The sequence below is a fragment of the Schistocerca piceifrons genome, chromosome 4, assembly GCF_021461385.2.
Source record: "Schistocerca piceifrons isolate TAMUIC-IGC-003096 chromosome 4, iqSchPice1.1, whole genome shotgun sequence".
Classification (NCBI taxonomy): Eukaryota; Metazoa; Arthropoda; class Insecta; order Orthoptera; family Acrididae; genus Schistocerca; species Schistocerca piceifrons.
The window spans coordinates 503,842,491-503,865,147 of NC_060141.1; the positions used below are offsets into that span (position 1 = coordinate 503,842,491).

The window sequence follows — 22,657 nt, forward strand, 5'->3', positions numbered from 1 at the left end:
TGGAAGACCAGCCTTCAAGGGACGCGAGGGTAACCCGCTTCCGCAGTTCCTGCCCCCCGCCCCCTAACACTTTTCCCAGTACATCAACGTTTTTCTACAAAGAGAGGCAGGACACCATTCGCAGAAAATACGCGTACAGACTACGTGCGTAATATGTTCCTCGGCAACGGGCGCGGAATGAATTTCTCTCGAGAGCAGGGCAAAGTGGTGACTGTTGTTTCATTGTGTTGGTTCCAGGAGGTAATAAACACAGCGGGAGGTCCATGTGCTACAGGAGCGCCTCAGCAGGTCAGTTGCCGATTATTGTAAATCAAATCGTATGGTACTTCGTGGCGTAGGGTAGCAGGCACAGAAACAGAATTTTTATGAAGGGACTTAAAATCATCCTTTAGGCAGAGGTGAACATAATTACAATTGAGAGGCACCCACATGCCTTGCTCATACTGTGGCATCAAGCAGTCAGGCCTGCAAGATGAGTGGTCTGCCAAGCGAGTGGATTCATTCTTATTTATCGAGTAACATGAACTCTCGTACTCACAATTAAGTTACAAATTATCCTCCTGTATGAATAATACGCAACGGAAACGCATCTCTGACTATCAGGAATTTACAGAACTCTGACTGTTCACTACGCACTGGCAATACCACATTTTCTTTTTGTCTTTTATTTAACGGCTTTTATCAACACGTGGCCACCGCACTGAATATGAATGGCGCACACATTATAAATTCGGGACATCGTGACAACATACAATTCGAAGGAAAAGTCCACCAATCTTTTTCTTTTCACTAACTTATTTATTCCGATAAATTCTATAACCTAAACACACAAATTCTATAACCTACAACAATAACACATGAGAAATTCCGCCCAGTGGGCATGGCTTAACATTGGTGATTCTCTACCTTATGGTCTCGTAATTATTTAACGCTACAGTGCACTTTCTGGATAGGATGGTGGATCTTTTATTATGTCTCACACTTCGACTCTCACAATCATCATCACGAAACTTTCCTCCAGACCGAGCAGTACAAAAGGAACACGCATAACCCACTAATCTTTTGAAACTACCTCGCTACTCTCTCATGCAAACCACACATACCCAAATTACATGACATACACCACACTACAATATGAAATACTACACAGGGAATAGTCACAACATTATCACTTTCAGCATTCCCACTTCAATTAATATTTATCCCAGTTTCACACGACACTGCCCCACTTCGTAATTCTACTTTCCTACTGTGAACTCTGGAGATATATGCACGTCTTCCTGTGCAATGCAAGCCAAGTGGCGTTGCTGGATAGACGGCCGACTCACCTTGCTTCTCTCTCAGAGTTTGAATCTAGCGTCACACGAATTATATCACGCAAAGTAATATTAAGAACGTATTCATCACACACGCGAGTCCTCAACTGATACCATGGACGAGTACTTCTCTTTATCTTTTGTCTCATACACAGTTTGAGACTCACACAGTACTCACCACGTGGAAGTACTCGTCTCTAATTTCAAGTCCTGCACACGCTATTTCTTAAATATTTCAACTTATTGTACACACGCTAGTAATTCAGCTTAACTTAAGCACACGGAAGTATTTCAACTTATTGCTACACGTGGTTTCATTGTGACCGTTTGTCACTTCCGAAGATTACTACAATCCCATTAATATTACCTGCCTGACATTTAATTCTCCCCACAAAAGTTCCTGAAATAGAGAAATTATTATTTCAAACTACTCTTAAATATTCCACATGCATACCATGTCTCCACTCTTTTGTCATTATGGTGCACAACTAAAACAGGTCTTAACAGCACAAGATCCAGCGGCAGAGTGCTGAAACATGGCCGTTCTTCAGGTCATCTCGCATCTCTGTCGAGGTGGGGGAAGACCATGCTACCGTATTGGTCAGCCACATTTCAGGCGCTCAAAGCTCCGGTAAGTTTCATCTCCTTGGTTCCACCAAAGGTGGCCAAAGGATCGTCTCAAAGATGATCATATAGTCACATTCACTATCTGCGGTTAGCAGACGACCATACATTCATTCATTTCACAGATCTCTTCAAACTGGATGTAGGGATTTATTTTGTGGGAGTGCACATGTGATCAATTAAATAAATAAATTGTCATTCTTTCCCACACTGGTATCCGGCTTCGCTGTATTAATTGAAACTGAGTTGTTATTAGAAAAAAATATGTTGTTCAGACAAGAATAATGGAGTATGTTGTACCTATTTTCAGTGTCAGGCGGTACTGTACCCTTTCACAATTACAGGCAATTTATTTTCCTACCACAGAACGTAATCTAAAACAGAAGTCAGCTTTCGAACAAGATAATTAACCACGGCAAAATTCAATGATATACGCAAATTAAAGAAATTAAATTGCCCCTAAAATTCTACTGATGCAATTTACACGCATTTTTCATCGTGACAACAGAAGCAAAATAACAAAAACTGAAACAACATCGCAATTAATAAAAATTTCAGTGACAAGAACACAAGTGAGTTACTGCATTGACCTTTCAAGTGTGTAGAAATACTTGCAGTTGTTACTTGTCTCTACCAATGCAAATCATTTCTTTTATTTTTTATTTACTTTTTTGTCTTTTTACTGAATTTAAGCTTAAGAGCTTGTTGGATTCTACAACCAACTACAATCTCTAGAACTACTCCAGGCACAAAAATGCTTTATTACAAAATGTAGAAAATAAAAGCTTTCCATTGCACTGTGTGCTTGAGATATCTTACGAAGGAAAAGTAAGATTAGGATTTTACTCCCGTCGACGTCGTATTCATTAGATACTGGATGCCTTCCGCAATCTTCGTTTCTCGTAACAAGTAAATCCATGTTAATATTATAAATGCGAAAGTTCGTTTGACTATTATCTTGTCACCACTACACTACAGCTTCGATTTTGATGAAATTTGGAATGAAGACTGCTGTAACAATGTGGAAGAACACAGGCTACTTATTTACGAATAAAAGGCTTGTGTTTGTACGTAATGACAGACTTTTCTTCACGACCATTCATAGCCACCCACTCGTGGTTGTGGTGGTAGATAGCCCTTTGTCTCAAGTTTGACAGCGGTGCGTGGGATTGGGTGAGTGTGGCGAGAAAAAAATCTGCAAAATATGGAGCAATATACACTATCTCGTCAAAAGTATCCGGACACCTAACTGAAAATGACTTTACAAGTTCGTGGCGCCCTCCAACGATAATGCTGGAATTCAGTATGGTATTGGCCCACCCTTAGCCTTGATGACAGCTTCCATTCTCGCAGGCATACGTTGAATCAGACAGTGGAAGGTTTCTTGGGGTATGGCAGCCCATTCTTCATGGAATGCTGCACTGAGATCGGTGAGACCTGGCACGAAGTCGGCGTTCCAATACATCCCAAAGGTATTCAATAGGATTCAAGTCAGGACTCTGTGCAGGACCGTCCATTACAGAGATGTTACTGTTTTGCAACCACTACGCCACAGGCCGTGCATTATGAACAGGTGCTCGATCGTGTTGAAAGATGTTATCGACATCCCCAAATTGCTCTTCAATAGTGGGAAGCAAGAAGGTGATCAAAACATCAATGTAGCCCTGTGCTATGATGGTGCCAAACAAGACAACAAGGGGTGCAAGACCCTTCCATGAAAAATACGACCACACCATAACATCACCGCCTCCGAATTTTACTGTTGGCACTACACACTACACACACTGGCAGATGACGTTCACTGGGCGTAGCTAGATTTATTTAACAGTCTTGCTCACAGACGTAACAGCTAAAACCTATTTCGTTGTTTACTAGTAACGTCATCCATGAAGAAAAACCAGCTTCAAACGTAATGCGTTGAAATTTGAAGTTTAGATGATGTAAGCTTGTCAGTATCATTACGATTGTAGTCAGTTTTTTTTCAGATCTGAAGATAATAATCACCGGTTTCAGTAGTTATTAACTAATATGTTAGCGATCAAAAATGTTCAACAAAACTGTTTTTTATCGTCATCACTGATTTTTATGTGTGATCTCGTTTACCAGTTCTGCACACAAGTGTATAGTGCTTTTGAACGTCAGTATTACTACATGAAATACTTCTTTTTCCCATCCAAACAGCGCCAACACACGACGCTGCCGAGGGCAGGAGCGCACATCTACGCATCTAGATATTGAAAAAGGTATACATTATACAACGTGTAAATTACGCAGAAAATTTAGTATTTTTTTAACATGGGTTATATTCACTGATGTAAAAAAAGTTGTTAGGTTCCATATTTCACCCTCTTAGAGTTTTTTATTCTTTACTAGGTGAAAAACTCAGGTGTTGCCCGTGTCAGAATATATGGTTTAGGAGTAGGCATGAGTTCCATTCTAGATATAAATGTATAAAGACGTATATCTCATTAAGGATGTTACGAATGCTATATATGAAGGTAGTATCTGTTCCCGAAAGAACAGTTACCGTTGATGACCACGCAATGTTTTTTCACTGTTGTATCGTCCAATGTTTACGCTCCTTACACCAAGCGAGGCGTCGTTTGGCATTTACCTGCGTAATGTGTTGCTTATGAGCAGCCGCTCGACCATGAAATCCAAATTTTATCACCTCCCACCTAACTGTCATAGTACTTGCAGTGGATCCTGATGCAATTTGGAATTCTGGGGTGTGACGGTCTGGATAGATGTCTGCCTATTACACATTTCGACTCTCTTCAACTGTCGGCGGTCTCTGTCAGTCAACAGATGAGATCAGCATAACGGTTTTATGCTGTACGTGTCCCTACACGTTTGCACTTCAGTATCACATCGGAAACAGTGGACCTAGGAATATTTAGGAGTGACGAAATTTCGCATACAGACGTATGACAGAAGTGACACCCAATCACCTGACCACATTCGGAGTCCATGAGTTCCGCGGAGCGCCCCATTCTACTCTCTCATCATGTGTAATGAGTACTGAGATCGCTGATATGGAGTACCAGGCAGTAGGTGGCAGCAAAATGGACGTAATATGAAAAATGTATGTTTTGGGGGGTTGTAAGACGTCGTGGTCTCCTGACCTTCATTGCTTACATATTCCGCCCTCACAATCATATTCCGCACATCAAGACGCTTCATTCGAACCCAAACTCGATAAGATAAAGTCAATGTTGTATGAATTCATGCAAACGATAGCAAATAACAAGTTTGGACATCGTGGTTGAAATACTCGAGGCTGGCGTACACGCATACTTTCCAGACACAACGGTCACAGGAGCTTTTAGTTCGAGAGAGGCAGACCGCACGCCAGGAGGCCGGTCCCTTCAGAGGATGAGTGAAACTCTGCCACCCATGGAGCGGACAGCATTTGCCTGAGTGAAAGGAAGAACGACCCCGTGTTCGTCTTAAAAGCAAATTCCGCTACATTTTATGGGAGCACCCAGCCTACGCATTCTTTACAAACAGAGCACACAGTTTCAGAGATTTTCGCAGGGAGACAGCGAACGCCAAACGCTGATGCTACAGATTTCCGGATTGGTCACCTTAAACGAAACGTCATTCTCCCGTTTTAGAAGAGCAGTGCTAATTGGCAGACGATATTCCTGACGCCTTGACCTGAAGGAGTAATGGAAGAAACCGAAAGATATACCCCTTCACGTCTGGCGTGGAGAGGGGCCGTTCCGTTGTCGCTCTTGGAGCGAGAACACGTAACGAGAGCGTGCGCGCTCGTACGTGTACTTAAAGAGTGAGGAACAAGTCTCTCCTCAGTACTTCACTGGGAGAGCACCTCTGTCAAGAGCGAATCGGAGTGCGACTCTATATTGAGTCCTTGCGATTAAGCGTTGTTCACTGTGTAGGCTGCCACACTTATTGTGTGGTGTGAATGGACAGAGTTATAGTTAAACACCTGTGAGCGAATTTTTGAGTGGCGTCACGGTGGACTTGTTATCTGACCGATGCACCACATCAATAGTTACACTAGGGGCGAATAGGAGTCCTTGAGTTCATCAAGGTGTAGAGAGAGTTTGATTGGCGAATATCAATCCAGATAGAATGAGAGTTATCTTATTTGTCAGCAGCGAGCTGCGAAGACAGCAGTCATCGCAGCTTACGGTATTGTGCGAGCCTCATATTTCCTCCACAGCAGTACACTTCACTGCATTTCACACGCAACAGCCTCGATCATACCTAGCAGTAGGCACGGCTCTCACCCATTCTGCCAAGTCAATAACAATCTTAAACTTTGTATAGAAATTTTATTAGCGAATCCTATCCTTGAGAGGTAACTTCACATTCCGAAAAGAACCCGGAAATAACCTGTTCAGTTCATAACTAAAGGTGCCATTGTGATTTCTCTGAATTTTATCAAAAATAAATAATAATTTTCGTTATTTTCATGTTTTTCTTACACTAACTAGCACTACTCCAGCATCCAAGTATTCCACTAGTTACGTACGAAATTTTGTGAATTTTTGTGTCATTTTCTTACAGCGGACGACTCCAGAAGATATTCATTGCTGAAAGTTTTTCAGGCATTTCTTTTTAGAACGTTAGGAGCTTCTGTCTGACTTCTGTAGTAGTGTGGGGGTGGAAATTGCATCTTGCAGGCGCCACAGGGTAAAGGGTACATCTCAGATTAATCTGTTGCGCAGAATGACGGAATAGCAGCACCCACACGCTCACAGGGTGTCCGAATACTTTTGAACACATAGTGTATACTCTAAGCAGAAGCTGTATGCTCTGTGACTTCTGAACTTTACTGTACATGTGAAAATGCATTTATTGTTTCATTCGTTCAATATAATATGATGCTTTGGCGGTTTCGTTGTTCAGACTTTAATAACGGCGTGTAATATTAAATAGATCAGTTTCTAGTGTCTCAGTGCGTTTTCGTCCATCACACTTTACCGATGGTCAACGGAAACACAAAGAAATAAATCCAGACAGACTGAAAGATAAAAATACACGTAACTGATGAATAATCGAACGGTACCCTACACTTACTCCTGATAAATATTCCGCTTGTTCTTCATAATTTAGAGCGTTTTCGTCAATCACTTTGTTTATTCTTTTTTTACTTTATTCTTTTATTGCTTCAGTCTTTCATTATTTTTTATCAGCCACCATTGTATGGATAAAACACATTCAGGACTCTTGTCACAACTGCATCGTGAATGAAACAATAAAAACATTTTGCACATACGGTAAAGCTCGTAAGTCGTATTACTTACCTTTACCCAAGATTATTTATTGCTTCGTATTTCGCGGATTTTTACCCAACACACTAACCCATTGCCACGCACCGCGACTGAACTACCTTAGTAACAGGATAACTGCATTCTTAACAATGAAATGATAATTAAAAGGACACTCTAGCTGCATACAGGCGTTGATATACTTCATTGGGGACATGTTGAAAATGTGTGCCCTGACCGGGATCTCCTGCTTACATGGCCGACGCTCTATCCATCTGAGCCATCCGTGAAACCCACATTCCCAACATGTCCACAACACTACATTCGTAGTGCGCCTAATTGATGGGCAAACATCTATTAGGCGCATTACGAGTGTAGTGGTGTGGACATGTTGGGAATATGGGTCTCATGGGGAGCGTGCAAGGGATACGTCCCTGCAGGCGCACTATCCTCTGTGCCCTCGGTGGCTCAGGTGGATAGAGCGTCTGCCATGTAAACAGGAGATCCCGGGTTCGAGTCCCGGTCGGGGCACACATTTTCGACATGTCCCCAATGAAGTAAATCAACGCTTGTTTGCAGCTAGGGTGTCCATTTAATTATCATTTCATTCTAACGAAAGCTGCACGGTCATCAACGGTAACTGTTCTTTCGGGAACAGATACTACCTTCATATATAGCATTCGTAACATCCTTAATGAGATATACGTCTTTATACATTTATATCTAGAATGGAACTCATGCCTACTCCTAAACCATATATTCTGACACGGGCAACACCTGGGTTTTTCACCTAGTAAAGAATAAAAAACTCTAAGAGGGTGAAATATGGAACCTAACAACTTTTTTTACATCAGTGAATATAACCCATGTTAAAAAAATACTAAATTTTCTGCGTAATTTACACGTTGTATAATGTATACCTTTTTCAATATCTAGATGCGTAGATGTGCGCTCCTGCCCTCGGCAGCGTCGTGTGTTGGCGCTGTTTGGCTGGGTTTGTGGGGGGGGGGGGGGGGGTGAAAAGGGGGAGAGAGAGGGGGAGGAGGAGGAGGACGGAGGCTTCACGAGCTATGCTTACTCGAACAAGCAGACACACAGCGGGCTGCATACTTACTCACCGTCACTCATCGTAATGATGAGTGCAGCCGCTGTTAAAAAGAAGTATTTCATGTAGTAATATTGACGTTCAAAAGCATTATACACTTCTGTGCAGAACTGGTAAACGAGATCACACACAAAAATCAGTGATGACGATAAAAAACAGTTTTGTTGAACATTTTTGATCGCTAACATATTAGTTAATAACTACTGAAATCGGTGATTATTATCTTCAGATCTGAAAAAAAACTGACTACAATCGTAATGATACTGACAAGCTTAGATCATCTAAACTTCAAATTTCAACGCATTACGTTTGAAACTGGTTTTTCTTCATGGATGACGTTGCTAGTAAACAACGAAATAGGTTTTAGCTGTTACGTCTGTGAGCAAGACTGTTAAATAAATAAGTCTTTACCCTTATACAGATCTCTTTCATGGTTATTAGGGAAATTTTTTTAGATTCGAGATCTATCCGTCATACTCATCGCAACAGGGAACAATTTCCCTCTGAGCAGTAGTCTATTTTCCGTACTTTACCACAAATTCACGCTTTTCTTCGAAGTGCCTTCTTAGGGTGGCTGCAGACAATTTCCAGCTGCTTAGGAACGCCAGACGCTGCAGGCTTCGCTCATTTGTCGAAGTGAAAAGCTCTTCTGCCTTAGCAAATTTCGCAACGAAATGCCCCACCGTAGCATTGGGTTAGCCGCCTGTGCATCGCCGTGGTTCACTTTCGACTCCACCATCGGTGGCTTGTGGAGCTACGCGTTGCCATCACATCCATCCATAACACTACCATAACTCCAATTACATTCATTAGAATAACATGCAACTTTCACCTACTCCACACAAATGCTGGCCATTTTCTCCTTTTTCCGACTCTACCCACAACACCATCAAACGAAATAAGGATTAATGGACAGTCACTAACGCTACATAGCTCACTTCGGTGCTACAAGAGTCCATCTAAAGGAACAAGGATGCCGGAATCGATCTACATATACAACATGTACCATTTCATAGATCTAGTGAGGAACTGCTCATCCATGCTTAAATCAAAACATTACCAATATGAGTCGAGGTGTATTTGCACTTGTTGGTCTATGGATGTATGGCTCTCAAAAATGTATGCTGTGGATACACATTCCCGAACCTTTGTGCCTGCATATTGAACTTTTTAATTTCGAAATCGATAGACGAACAAATGAAACTACGAAGAGCAGCAGTAAAGTCCTAGTTACCACTTCGGGAAAGATAAAGATACGTAACGTAACTTAAGATAAGTAACCTCTGGCGTGCCACAAGGGAGTGTTATGGGACCATTGCTTTTCACAATATACACTCCTGGAAATGGAAAAAAGAACACATTGACACCGGTGTGTCAGACCCACCATACTTGCTCCGGACACTGCGAGAGGGCTGTACAAGCAATGATCACACGCACGGCACAGCGGACACACCAGGAACCGCGGTCCTGGGACCGGACCGCAGCGACGCACGGATGCACGCCAAGACCGTAGGATCCTACGCAGTGCCGTAGGGGACCGCACCGCCACTTCCCAGCAAATTAGGGACACTGTTGCTCCTGGGGTATCGGCGAGGACCATTCGCAACCGTCTCCATGAAGCTGGGCTACGGTCCCGCACACCGTTAGGCCGTCTTCCGCTCACGCCCCAACATCGTGCAGCCCGCCTCCAGTGGCGTCGCGACAGGCGTGAATGGAGGGACGAATGGAGACGTGTCGTCTTCAGCGATGAGAGTCGCTTCTGCCTTGGTGCCAATGATGGTCGTATGCGTGTTTGGCGCCGTGCAGGTGAGCGCCAAAATCAGGACTGCATACGACCGAGGCACACAGAGCCAACACCCGGCATCATGGTGTGGGGAGCGATCTCCTACACTGGCCGTACACCACTGGTGATCGTCGAGGGGACACTGAATAGTGCACGGTACATCCAAACCGTCATCGAACCCATCGTTCTACCATTCCTAGACCGGCAAGGGAACTTGCTGTTCCAACAGGACAATGCACGTCCGCATGTATCCCGTGCCACCCAACGTGCTCTAGAAGGTGTAAGTCAACTACCCTGGCCAGCAAGATCTCCGGATCTGTCCCCCATTGAGTATGTTTGGGACTGGATGAAGCGTCGTCTCATGCGGTCTGCACGTCCAGCACGAACGCTGGTCCAACTGAGGCGCCAGGTGGAAATGGCATGGCAAGCCGTTCTACAGGACTACATCCAGCATCTCTACGATCGTCTCCATGGGAGAATAGCAGCCTGCATTGCTGCGAAAGGTGGATATACACTGTACTAGTGCCGACATTGTGCATGCTCTGTTGCCTGTGTCTATGTGCCTGTGGTTCTGTCAGTGTGATCATGTGATGTATCTGACCCCAGGAATGTGTCAATAAAGTTTCCCCTTCCTGGGACAATGAATTCACGGTGTTCTTATTTCAGTTTCCAGGAGTGTATATAAATGACCTAGTAGATAGTGTCGGAAGTTCTCTGCGGCTTTTCGCGGATGATGCTGTAGTATACAGAGAAGTTACAGCATTAGAAAATTGCAGCGAAATGCAGGAAGATCTGCAGCGGATCGGGACTTGGTGCAGGGAGTGGCAACTGACCCTCAACACAGACAAATGTAACGTACTGCGAATACATAGAAAGAAGGATCCTTTGTTGTATGATTATATGATAGCAGAACAAACACTTGCAGCAGTTACTTGTGTAAAATATCTGGGAGTATGCGTACCGAACGATATGAAGTGGAATGATCATATAAAATTAATTGTTGGTAAGACGGGTGCCAGGTTGAGATTCATTGGGAGAGTCGTTAGAAAATGTAGGTGGCTTACAAAACACTCGTTCGACCTATACTTGAGTATTGCTCATCAGTGTGGTATCCGTACTAGGTCGGGTTGACAGAGCAGATAGAGAAGATCCAAAGAAGAGCGGCGCGTTTCGTCACAGGGCTATTTGGTAAGCGTGATAGCGTTACGGAGATGTTTAGCAAACTCAAGTGGCAGACTGTGCAAGAGAGGCGCTCTGCATCGCGGTGTAGCTTGCTGTCCAGGTTTCGAGAGGGTGCGTTTCTGGATGAGGTATCGAATATATTGCTTTCCCCTACTTACACCTCCCGAGGAGATAACGAATGTAGAGTTAGAGAAATTCGAGCGCGCACGAAGGCTTTCCGGCAGTCGTTCTTCCCGCGAACCATACATGACTGAACAGGAAAGTGAGGTAATGACACTGGCATGTAAGGTGCCCTCCGCCACACACCGTTGGGTGGCTTGCTGAGTATAAATATAGATGTAGATTTTTTGTTTGTTTGCAGTATCCTCCTGGTGTCTGATATCGATATCGAGATAGACGCAGCAGCATAGGCCATCCTTTGGTTTCCCATCCGCGCCGCACGTCGTGTAGACATCGCGTCAGTTGGCAAGTCCCTCTGATGCCGTAAGCTAGGAGGAAAGTGTGCGCGCTCTTTCCTCATCCAGCTTTGTTGATGTTTCCGACGCTTTCCGATTGCCGAAGTTATTTTCGCCCACAGTTATTCTCTTAACTCTTGTGGTTTGCTATTGTGGCTTTGTTCGTATGCCATTGACGATTCACTGCTCTCACGTTATGGATCGTTCTCGGTTTGCCGTATCGGAATTGTGTACTGTCTTCGCTGTCGAGCACTTGGTCTTTGTGGCCGCTGGCCGTTACTCAGAAATCGACTCGTAGCACTTCCTTACTTGTCTAAAACGTCAATAAATCTACAGTCCGGATGCATATTGAAATCACCGCGCCACAGTAATGTAGCATGTTACTAGAGAAGGAAAAACAAAATAACGAAAGAGGGAAGGGAGGAAGATTACTATGGAAAAATAGCTAGTTTAGATCGCAACTAATACTTTTTTTATACCGGTAACAGGATTCAGTCAAACACAACCACTTTCAGACCATTCATCTCTGAAATTAACAAAATGGGTCAAGTATGATACAGATAATCACCATAGATACTAGTATACAGTAACATAGGTGAAAGATAAAATATGTTCTTACACCTGGTGACGTGTTGAGTGGGTCATTAGAGCTGCTGTGGTTACAAAAGGTACCAAACAGCAACTGCTGAATAGCATGTACATACTAGGGGTTATAATGGGAAAGCTCCACTCACTGTTACGTATGTGATTGGTAGCGTAAACGAACGAACGAAAAAATTATCAAATAGCGTGTATATAATAGAAAAAGCCTCTTACTGAGTATGCTCCACGGTACATATTTATTTTGTGTTGTAACTGTGTTGCTGTATGTTGGATTGTATGGTGATTAGTTGTAACATACTTGGTCCATTCTGTGAATTTCATGGTTAGTAGTCTGAAACTGTCTACCAAGATAAATAAATACTAGTTGCAATCTAGACTGACTATATTTCATTATACTTCTTAAGAAGATCGCTGTAGTTGGAATATGACTTCAATAGGAAGATGTATGTACAATGTCTTTAGAGACGAAGCACAAGCTCGGAGTAGCTAAGAATGGGCAAGGAAATCGGCCGTGTTCTTTCACAGGAACCATCCTGGCCTTCAGTGTATGCCAAGACAGCAGACATTTACTTGAACACAAATAAAGAATTAGTAACTTTAGTTTTTCAAGGTGATAATTACATTTTTATGACTATCCCTCGTACAAATTCTCGTACACACACACACACACACACACACACACACACACACACACACAGACACGAAGCTAAAGAGCTTCTTGTACGTATGTGCGTGCAGAGAGCGTGAGGATCGGTCACATTTATAAGTTTAATAGCCATCTTAAATCATTATAAATTCCATTTAAGAACGACATCATCCTGTAATGGACAGACTAATATCAGGGGCACTGGAATGAAAACGAGATAGATGGGAAACAGTAAGTAACTGTTTATTACTTCAGAAGTAATCGTCATTGCGTTAACACAATTATCCTTTTCTGTGACTAGACGGTCAATGTCTTCATGGAAAAATGTCTGCGGTTTCCTCTGTAGCTATGATTGTACCCAAGTGCGCACCTCTTCGTTCGAAGCAAATCGGCGGCCACGAACTTCTTATTTCAGGGCTCCAACATTATGGAAATCGCGTGGAGAATGATCAGGACTCTACGGAGGATTTGTAAGGGCTTCCCAGCGAAACTTTTGCAGCGTAGTCGAAACAACATCGGCAAGATCTCCCCGGACATGTTGTTGGCAGGTTGTTTCGCTGGGAAGTACTTACACATCCTCTGTGCCGTTCTGATCATTCGCCATGCATTTACTTAATTTTGGAGCCCTGTTGTAAGACGTGGTTCCGCAGGTAACCGCAAACATTTTTCCATCAATGACAAGAGAATGAAGGCAAGATTTTAATATGTACTCGTGTTTCCAATCGAATGAGTCTGTTCGAAAGACGTGGATTTTTCGAAAAGAGTGATTAAAATATCGTTGACGTAGTGTGACTTGAAGATAGTGGCATCGAAACTCGTCAAAAGGTTGGACTTTTTCGACATAAGAAGCTTCAAGATCGCATCGCGTCAGCTCCACCTCACACCGGCTTATGTTCGATGGGCCATGACCCGCCATAAACTGCAGCTACAAACGGTCGCTCACTTACAAGCCTGACTTGCGCCAGTACAGGGAATTTACTTGAATGCGCATGCGCATACGAATACGAGAAAGTTTATACATGGGTCGGGGCTAAATAGCCCATATATTCCCGACGGTGGATCAACGTATATCAAAAAATGAAATGGATAGAACAAGAGACGAGCTAAATAGGAGAAGAAACCTAAAAATAACCGCACACGGTTGCTTATGCTAGTAAAGGAACTTATATATGAAGCTACCTATGACAAACAGGAGAAACTGTTAAAAACTATACCTAAGGCCAGTAGCTAGCCTGGGGGGAGGGGGGGAGGCTGATGGGACGTCAAGTTGTTCATCTTCTTTCTTTTTATCCTCATTTACCTTTTACGATGAAGGTGATTTTAGCCCGTTGAATACCTCACGTTTTATCCCTGTATCTTTATTACCACGACATCTTGACATCTTTAGATTACGTCCTCTCAGCCTCTCCCCCCCCCCCCCCCCCTTCCCAGGCTAGCTACTCGCTTTAGGTATAATTTTTAAGAGTTTCTCCTGTTGGTCATAGGTAGCTTCATATATAAGTTTCTTTACTAGCATAAGCAACCGTGTGCGGTTATTTTTATGTTTCATCTCCTATTTAGCTCGTCACTTGTTCTATCCATTTCATTTTTTGATATACGTTGATCCACCGTTGGGAATATATGGGCCATGTAGCTCCGACCCATGTATAAACTTTCTCGTATTCGTATGCGCATGTGCATGCGCATTCAAGTAACTTCCCTGTCTTGACGCATGTCAGGCTTGTAAGTGAGCGACCGTTTGTAGCTGCAGTTTATGGCGGGTCATGGTCCATCGAACATAGGCCGGTGTGAGGTGGAGCGTAAACCATTAAGTTAAGTAGTGGTTTTGACTTTGTACATATGTACTATTCCTGTTTTCCTTTTCTTTTTCGTTTATAAATGTATACCTATGGTCTTCTTTTAATCATTGACAAACGTCTTCTTAGGCACTTGTGGGTTTTATTGTTGTTCTGAAGAAGGTGTAGTTATCTATGCCGAAACCTGGGTTAACCCTTACCACTAGGTGCTTTCTTCGCAATCGAGGCGGGTTTTTAGTTTTTTAATATTTTTCGACATACTCGCTGGGCTGAACAGAAAAGAACTTTACATTACATCGGCTCACAAAGCAATCTTATTAATTCTTGGATAGTTACCGTTTGAAGTTGTTACCAGATCTTCGTCGACGTTGTCCAGCAAAGACGGCGGTCTGGGGAGCGTCGGAGAAGTAACAAGAGCGAGGGGGGCGCCTTAATCCGGCAGCTAACAAGCGACGGGCTCTGCGCTCCCAACTACAGACGGACGCCGGAGGGTGGGAGGATTGACCGAGGTGGTGGCGCTGGCAGTCCCCCCCAACTGCGCAGAATTAAGCGGCGCTAAATAAAACAACTCGTAACGAGATTGTTGTCACTGGCGGCCCGCGGGCCAGTTAGTCGCACGCGCGCGGCCTGCTGATGAACGCCGCCGAAACTGCGCCCGCAACAAACGGCGCCCAGACGCGACGCGAATGGTCCGGCGAGGCCGGCCCGAGAGGAATTACCTGGCTGACGCGGCGCGGCCGTGCTCCCGGCCGAGTGGGGAGAGCTTCTTCAAAGGCACTTCAGATTCCAGAACACTGCACCCTCTCTCCGCCACTCTCGCCGACCCCTGGAAGACGCTCCATGTTTTCAATTTTAGTTCGCCTCGAGGGCGCTGCTGCCCTCCGCAGCGTCGCAAAAAGGAAGAGCCGAGGAAGAGGCGAGCCTAAGCTCTGTTTGATGCAGCGGTGCGTGAAGCCGTCCAGTCTCATGTAGTTTCTTCCTCCTGCCCGTTTCGTTAGGTGGCGAAAGGCAGAATCAAAGACGAGAGTTTAACGAAGACGACAAGTTTTGATAAGGATGGGGGACAGAAAACCACAGCTTTCATCTGAATGTATTAATCATGGCGATTATATTAATAATAGGAATGGAGGTCATGTAGAATTGTGTAGATGACCAAGCTTCTTTTTTTATTTCTCTCTGGAAAGAAGGCCCCGGGAGTAGACAACAGGCCGGCCGGTGCGACCGTGCGGTTATAGGCGCAGGTTCGAATCCTGCCTCTGGCATGGATGTGTGTGATGTTCTTAGGTTAGTGAGGTTTAAGTAGTTCTAAGTTCTAGGGGACTGGTGACCACAGATATTAAGTCCCATAGTGCTCAGAGCCATTTTAGTAGACAACATTGCATTAGAACTACTGACAGCCTTGGGAGAACCAGTCCTGACCCAACTCTACCATCTGGTGAGCAAGATGTATGAGACAGGCGAAATACTCTCAGATTTCAAGAAGAATATAATAATTCCAATCCCAAAGAAAGCAAGTGTTGACAGATGTGTGTTAGTAAGTCACAGCAGCAAAATACTAACACGAATTCTTTAGAGATGAATGGAAAAACTGGTAGAAGCCGACCTCGGGGAAGATCAGTTTGGATTCCGTAGAAATATTGGAACACGTGAGGCAATACTGACCCTACGACTTATCTTAAAAGATGGATTAAGGAAAGGCAAACCTACGTTTCTAGCATTTGTAGACTTAGAGAAAGCTTTTGACAATGTTGACTGGAATACTCTCTTTCAAATTCTAAAGGTGGCAGGGGTAAAATACAGGAAGCGAATGGCTATTTACAATTTGTACAGAAACCAGATGGCAGCTATAAGAGTCGAGGGGCACGAAAGGGAAGCAGTGGTTGGGATGGGAGTGAGGCAGGGTTGTAGCCTAGGTTGTATATTGAGCAAGCAGTAAAGGAAACAAAACAAAAGTTGGGAGTAGGTATTAAAATCCACGGAGAAGAAATAAAAACTTTGAGGTTCGCCGATGACATTGTAATTCTGTCAGAGGCAGCAAACGACTTGGAAGAGCAGTTGAATGGAATGGATAGTGTCTTGAAAGGAAGGTATAAGATGAACATCAACAATAGGAAAACAGGGATAACGGAATGTAGACGAAACAAGTCGGGTAATGCTTAGGCAATTAGATTAGGAAATGAGACGCTTAAAATAGTAAGTCAGTTTTGGGGAGCAAAATAACTCACAATGGTCGAAGTAGAGAGGATATAAAATGTAGACTGGCAATGGCAAAGAAAGCGTTTATGAAGAAGAGAAATTTATTAACATCGAGTATAGATTTAAGTGTCAGTAAGTCGTTTCTGAAAGTATTTTTATGGAGTGTAGCGATGTACGGAAGTGAAACGTGGACGATAAGTAGTTTGGACAAGAAGAGAAAAGAAGCATTCGAAATGTGGTGCTACAGAATAATGCTGAAGATTACATGGGTAGATCACATAACTAATGTGGAGGTATTGAATAGGATTGGGGAGAAGAGAAGTTTGTGGCACAACTTGACTAGAAGAAGGGATCGATTGGTAGGACATGTTCTGAGGCATAAAGTGATCACCAATATAGTACTGGAGGGCACCGTGGGGGTAAAAATGGTAGAGGGAGACCAAGAGATGAATACACTAAGCAGATTCAGAAGGATGTAGGTTGCAGTAGCTGCTGGGAGATGAAGAACCTTGCACAGAATAGAGTAGCATGGAGAGCTGCATCAAACCAGTCTCTGGACTCAAGACCACAACAACAATTGACATTTCAGCTTTGTAGACATTGTAAAGTGATTTAGCAACTAAAATATGCATTTCAGCATCCGTACATAATTTTAAAAAAATAACTGTGATTATATCGCTTTATTGGCCAGAAGTCCCCATCAGAGAAGGTTGGCCATCTAGTGCAAGCCTTTTTATTTGACGCAACTTCGATGACTTGCATGTTGTTGTTGTTGATGATGATGATGATGACAACACACGATCTGCCCGTACGTGGAGAAAATCCGCGACTCGGTTAAGAATCGAAAGTGAGGATCCATGCTAAGAACAAGATCGCGATCCGTTGACAGTAGCGTCACGGCACTGAATAGTAAGGTGTAGAAATTCGAAACGTTTTAAAACTCATTAACACCGCCAAAGGTAGAAATCAAGTCATGCCAGAGACAAAGGCAGTATGATGCAAGTGGGTGAGGCCTTTGAGACGTTACGACACCGTCTACCGAATGAGAACACGCATTCTACAGAAAAAAGATGGCAACAAAAACCAAAGAATGCTAGACAGGCAAATTCGTTAGCTCTGAAAACATGACGCAAGGAACTCTACGTCTTATGCAAGATCACGTACCGAGTAACTGACACAGTAGTTAACTGCCTGTTATCTGAATATAGCATAATCAGGAGGACACATGTAGTCATTAAGAACCGAGCTTCGTGTCATAATATCTCTTTAGCTCCCTGTAAATACTGCACGTTTCCATCTCTCAGAATGAATTGGTCATTGGGCTCGATGGCATTCACAATAATAGCACTCGATTTTATGATTATGATACTGTAGTGAATCTATGTCCTAGATGCTCCAGCGCACTATGGGTTAGATGATGATGTGCTCGAGATGGTGTTCTTCACCTGGTAAACTTCATGCTGCTCGCTGCCTACAATCTACAGATGGAGAAATTTTCTTCTGACAACACAACATTGCAGGATGCTGCCAGCACTGAAATTCAATACAGAAACCGGCAAAACGACCTGTTGGGGTCCACGTTCCTGCTTAATAATCCGGCACCTTCCGGTGTTGAAACCTGCCAGGACGTCGGCAGGGGATCAGCCGACCACATGACTACCGACCCAGGTACTTCGCGAATGGGTCATCAAGGATCATCATAGGTTGAGAGTCTGACCAAGGACACTCCAGCTACTGTCGCAGGTTCGAATCCTACCTCGGGCATCGATGTGTGTGATGTCCTTAGGTGAGTTAGGGTTAAGTAGTTGTAAGTTCCAGGGGAATGATGACCTCAGATATTAAGTCCCATAGTGCTCAGAGCCATTTGAGCCATTTGACACTCCAGCAGCCAGTGCAAGACAACTTCGCGCTGGGCAATGGCCGCCTCTGCTCGCCAGCAACCCGCCATTGCCTCATGATCGCTAACATCATCTCCTGTGCATGCAGCTGCTGAGCTGACTGGACAGACATAAGCTAGAATCCAACACACAGGTGAATGAGCCCCCGCCAGGGCTGGTGCAGAAGGACGACGACTTGTAACCATTGTGAATAAATGACTGAATTCTACTAATGTTTTACTAATGTTGAAGACCCTTCACAGGTTCTCAACAGCTATCCTAACTCCACGCAGAGATGTCTCTGCTTGGCACCTCTGTAGTACATTACTACAACACATGTTGCAGAAACAACTACCAGCCACTAACTTCATAATATTTTCCATTGACATACTCCACTGTTTCTTGCCGTTACCGGTTCTGAGCGTTTTGGTCATCATCAGATAGCTTCACTGTATTCACAGGACGAATTGTTAATCACCTGTGCAACGCTCTGAATGGTTGTATGAACCAGCATGACAATACATCCTGTCCTAAGGCAGGTCTGTGGACAATGACATTCTTGGAATGATCTGGTCTATCCAGAGTCCCGACCTGAAATGGAACGCCTTTGGGATGAGTTAGAACATCCACTTCGCTTCACATCCCAGCGTCAATCGTCTCTACTAGATCTGCTTTTGGCTCTTGAGGAATAATGGCCTGCCATTCCTGACATTCGCACATCTCACTGAAAGTGTCTCAGCAGAGTTCAAGCAGCAACAAAGCGGAAGGGTGTGCACATTTCTTATTAATGTCCTCTAATAGGCTTCCAGATACCTCTGATCAAATAGTGTACACGTATGCGAACAGTATTGTAAGGACAGTTACTGGTATATACGCAATGGTGTCGTGTGATCTTGTACTGTCCCAGATGACATAATCCTAGGACTTTTTATTCGTAGTTACTTCACTGAAAAAAAAGGTGCACCAAATTTTTCATGTAGATATCATAAGTAATTTTTTAATGGAAAAGATACGTCCACTAATTCGGTTGGCTCTAATTGGACTTTACAGCCTTGTTTGCAGGTACTGAAATGTGCAGCAAGAACTGGATATTGGTATTCGAAGCATTCACGGAACTGGTCACCTGAATTGTTGTTGCTATGACGAGAGCATCCATAAATGCGGGGATCGATTTCCGAACTGGTCTGTAGTTTTAATTTAGAATTTCAGTTCAGGCTACAAATATACTCTGCTGCTCTTTCATTTGTCGCTCTGATTGACAGAAGACAGAAACAGCTATGAGCGCTCGGTATTTGACAGCTGGCCTGATGTGAGTCTTTCGGTACGTTCCCATAACTGATACAAGCGTGTTGGTCGAATTGCTAAAAAATTAAACAATGAACTCTTGCAGAAAGATAATTGTATTTCGGTATTCATCTCCCACACGTTTTGATGTGTGTGTGTGTGTGTGTGTGTGTGTGTGTGTGTGTGTGTGTGTGTGTGATTGTTGTCTCGTCAGCCGGGATGACTTTTTCCAGAAAACAGTTGTCCGCACGTTTTGTATTTCAGCCACGTCACGGCAGGCGTCAACGTAGTGTTTTCTTACAGGAGTCATCGTATGCGGGACAAACTTTGCACTCACTTTGCTCATTTTCAGTATGTTCTGGAAAATTTCCCCAGCACTTGATTTAGAGATGTTGCACCACTGAAATTTGTTACAAAAAAACGTTAACACATTATAGTAGCATGTCTGCTACTTAACACTGCCTCATTACATCTGACTGGTCGGATGTAAATCTGTTGTTTAAAATTGTTTGTTCAAGCTGACACCATAGTTACTGTGTTAGCGTCGCTTATACGCCAGGCTCGGAACTTCTTAGTCGGAGTATCTAGTATACGAGTTTATTTTAGTTTGTGTTGAATATACTAGTAGCTGAAGTTCGATGATATATGAATTTTCCTAACCTGAAATGGCAATTAATATGATCTTATTATGCGTGTAGCACAGTGATGTCATTGATCTCTGATGTTCATTCACTTTACAGAGTAATACGTCTGATATCCTATGTGGTTGCTGATACCAGCACGCCTTTGGTGAGACTCATCAACAAGAATATCTTCGAAGTCTGGTTGCAAATGAAAGGAATGAGAAATGTACGTGAAACACGCGCAGATTTTATTAATAAATGAGAAAAACTATACTCACAGAAGTACGACTATTGTGTGAAGAACGATTCTTGTTACTGATGTTACAGCTGCTCCTGTTGTTACTACGATCTTCAGTTGTAAGGCTGATTTAATGCAGCTTTCCACGCAAGTCTGTTCTGTGAAAGCCTCTTCGTCCCTGCATATCTACTACAATCTATATCCATCTGAATCTATTTACTATACTGAAACCTTGATGGCCATCTGCAGTACAACATTTTCTGCAAAAGATATCTTGGTATTCTTGTGGAGTTCCTGATACTAAATGAGACATATACTTATGTTAACGAAATAGTCCGTCGTTTCTTGGTAGAACAACACTATCATAAATAAAAATCGCTAGTTTGCTTTTGTTCTGCGCTATTATTTATTGTGTTACATGGTTTTCGGCATGCAAGGCCATCATCAGACATTTATGTCTGATGATGGCCTTGTAAGCTGAAAACCGGTTAACACGATAAATTAAATCTGTAGAACAAAAGCAAACGTATTGTTACGTTTCAGTTTAAAATAGAAGCGATGGTTGGTCGTTTTTGCGTTAGTAGAATTAATTCTTGAACCTAACGCTATAAGCAACAGATAAACGTTAATAGTGGGCTTTCGGGCGCTCAATGAAGTTGTCCATTCCATTCTAACACAGCATTTCGACGATCGCCGAGGTCGTATTCTTCATTCGGTCTGATTGGAGTCCAGTCAGCTAGTACGCACAACACATCACGCAGCACCTGAAGTAAACGACTGGGTCGGTCATCGAAATGTTGTGCATAAAAAAAAACTTTAAAAGCGTGAAATGAAATTTAGACTAAAAACTTAAATAATCCTTGACACAAAGAAACCATTAAAAATTATATATATATATATATATATATATATATATATATATATATATATATATTATTGCCCCTTTAAGTTCAATATAAGTAGCAATGTTTCCATCCAAGTGTCGTCGCGTCTGGGACCGCTAAGTAAACAATAATCATAAAAAAGTTAACAGTAGCTACTCTTTCTAGATCAGCATACTTTGTCCGCAGCTCGTGGTCGTGCGGTAGCGTTCTCGCTTCCCGCGCCCGGGTTCCCGGGTTCGATTCCCGGCGCGGTCAGTGATTTTCTCTGCCTCCTGATGACTGGGTGTTGTGTGATGTCCTTAGGTTAGTTAGGTTTAAGTAGTTCTAAGTTCTAGGGGACTGATGACCACAGATGTAAAGTCCCATAGTGCTCAGAGCCAACAGCATACTTTCATTACTTCTAGGTGCAAGTGTCTTCTGTTTGGTGTCATCTTTTGCAGTCCTGCACGCTCTGCTTGCATGCCTTAAAATAGTAAAGTTGTAATGATCTGATATCCAAAATATAAAAACCAACCGATCTATAATTACCCATATATTTTATATCATATTTTACGTAATTACCTACGAACTTAGTCTTATGCATTAATGTATCTTATGAGGCTTATATCCTGCATAAGCTATAAGCAGTGGCGATAATTCTAAATCAGATCGGAAGAAAGTGGGCCGGCATTGTACTGTCCCTAAATAGGCTGCCTAAACTATTGGGTGGTGGTGGTGGTGGTGGTTAGTGTTTAACGTCCCGTCGACAACGAGGTCATTAGAGACGGAGCGCAAGCTCGGGTTAGGGAAGGATTGGGAAGGAAAT

At 43.2% G+C, this 22,657-nt stretch overlaps 1 protein-coding gene and 1 non-coding gene across 2 annotated transcripts in view; one reads left to right on the forward strand and one right to left on the reverse strand.

Moving 5' to 3' along the window:
• Positions 1-22,657, reverse strand: part of LOC124794698 (irregular chiasm C-roughest protein) — a 1,925,819-nt gene that overhangs the window by 1,440,698 nt on the left and 462,464 nt on the right. The gene's annotated exons all lie outside the window — the stretch shown is intronic.
• Positions 7,637-7,711, forward strand: Trnat-ugu. The gene has a single exon. It is a non-coding gene; the product is annotated as a tRNA-Thr (tRNA).